The sequence below is a fragment of the Montipora capricornis genome, chromosome 6 (genome assembly GCF_036669925.1).
Source record: "Montipora capricornis isolate CH-2021 chromosome 6, ASM3666992v2, whole genome shotgun sequence".
Classification (NCBI taxonomy): domain Eukaryota; kingdom Metazoa; phylum Cnidaria; class Anthozoa; order Scleractinia; family Acroporidae; genus Montipora; species Montipora capricornis.
The window spans coordinates 42,793,724-42,796,223 of NC_090888.1; positions in this window are offsets into that span (position 1 = coordinate 42,793,724).

The following is a 2,500-nucleotide window of genomic DNA, read 5'->3' on the forward strand; positions in this document are numbered from 1 at the left end:
CTGTTATTATATGTGACGCAGGTAACAAAGCAGTAGGAATGCTGACGTCAGCAAGAGGACTTATCCCGCTTCAAAGGAGATTTGCTCGTTATGCAAATGTCTTTCGACTATACTAGATAAGCAAGCTAAAGAAGACAACCTACCAGTTACCTTTGATGATCACGTATTAAGCTTGTTGAGGAAGCAGTTCCGTTTCGTTCCAGTCACGAACAGACAGCATCGGAGAGGACAGGAAAGCGGAATAAAAATAGCCCTGACTTGACAATACCTCGAACCACAAGCCAATCCTTTGCCATAGCTTTAGAATCACTTACCAGCCTTGCCGATACCGTGACAGAGATTGGACAGGATCACCTTCTGGACATGATCTGCCGTTCGAAAGTCTGACAACCTTGAGTGTAGAAGTAGAAGAGCAGACCACGACATCCGACTGTGACCAACTACGCCTACAGAAGAGTTCGTTGTGTGCAGGACGGCATACTTCGTATTTACCAGAGAGAGTTTTCTTATTTTACCGGGACAAACTCGTTTTATCCCGAGAAGATAATCAAGGGTGAGCCACCAAACATTAAGAAGCGTCCCAACATGCATTCAGCTATCACCGATGGAACGGGAAGTAAAGAAGAAGACAGAAGAAGAGAAACTGTAATGAGAAAATTTGTTGGGAGTAGGAAAAGGCGTACAACAGGTAAACCTCCGCTCAAAAACAAAGGAGCTGACTGGCATCCTTCCGTACGCACATACGTCCCATCCTCTTCACAGCTTCATCTGAAGATGCGGCCAAGACATTACAGCAGCCTGTCAAATTGTGGATGCAAACGTTACGTTGCAGCTGCAGGGTAGAACTACTGTGCGGGTGCAAACCATATACCATAAGAAGGCATGACCGAAGAAGGGAGATTTCGCCATTCTGGTTGGCAGTTCTGTTGGAAGACGTACAAGTTCATAATGGAAAATAGCAGAAAGTAAACGTAAACTCCAGGTGATACCTATAATGGAAATTCTCCCAAATGTATTTTGACCGAAGTTGTAGGATACACTGGAGAAGGTGCAAATATTACTCTATCCTCAGAGGAGAACACCAGGCGCTGTGCAGTCGTGCAAATGGCTACCCCAGTGAGCGCTGATCGGGACACCACCTTTGTCAGCTTGATGTCCAATTACATCTTCTGAAGTGCTCAATATGATTGTCAATCTTTCACTAAGTAATCCGTCCTAGGAGGGGTGTATTTTATTGTATTTGGCTAAAATTAGCGTTTTATGAGAAAATGTGAAAGCAATTCAGGTAAGAAGTGATATTTAAGGTCTCGGTAAAGGTAAATTTGGGCGTCCAGCTCAATTTTTTTGTTTTTGCAATATTGAATTGTTGGGCTGTGAAGTGTAGTTTCCCGAAAAAAAATTCTGAAAAATTAATTTTAAAACCGCTAAAATCGCTTTTCTTTGTTTCTCGCCATAATCTGCACGCAAAAAATGATTGGCGTATTATGTCAATCACGCGTGATTGGGTGTCAGTCGACAGCCTTCACGCGCGATCTGCTAGCTTACGTGCCCGAACGCTGATTGGCTTTCAAGTAGACCGTGAACTGCACGCGAAATCTTCAATCTCGATTTTCTATGGGGTTTATTATGACCCCAAAGTTACAACTTCTCGGACCTCCTGTCCCGACAGGTTTTAAGATATCGCTTCCAAATTTTCAATTCGAATAGATGATTGTACTACCCCAAATACTGTGAGGAATTTTTCCTTGGTCTTGGGAGACTGATTTTATGCACCTTTTCTGCCTATTTTTTTTTTTTTAATTTTGGCGAGGAGACCCCAAGAAACCACCGGGCTTGTGAGATGAGAATTTCGACTTGGTGCGTGATATTTCCGTCAATTCTTTACAATTGAAAAATTCCTCACACGATATTGGAGTGCATTCATTTGTGACTAAGATGCAACAAAGTGCGGTTATTTTCGTAATAAAGTGAAGGGGCAGGAGCTTCTGCAGCAGACTCGGTCGTTCTGAGGTCTTCTGAGTTTGAGGCCTCAAAACTAAAAGGCAATTTTAATACCAAAACACTAAAACTTTATTCAAATAATTTAATCTATTAGCTTTAATATGATATATAGTTTGACAATATACAAAAAATAGCAGCGCGACAATTTCATTTTTCCTCAGACACCTCATTTTCCTTCACCGAGACCTTGATGCGCGTGTTTCAGCCTACTGTGTCTCCACAAATGAAAGTTTTACAAACGAGCGGTAACGGAATTTAGTTTTTTGCGCTATGGCAATGAGCCCAATAAAAAGTAGAAAGAGATGGTGATGCTATTTAATGTTCCAAAAGAATTTGCAAACATGTTTCGACGGTCCTCCGTCATCATCGGTGTAACGATAATTATTAAAAACTGGATCATTGGATAATGCAATTCGAGAGTTTTGATTGGCTAAGCCATCATGGGTTAATTAACAATTATTCCATGAGCGCGCGTTGGATATGAGATGGTAAATAGCCA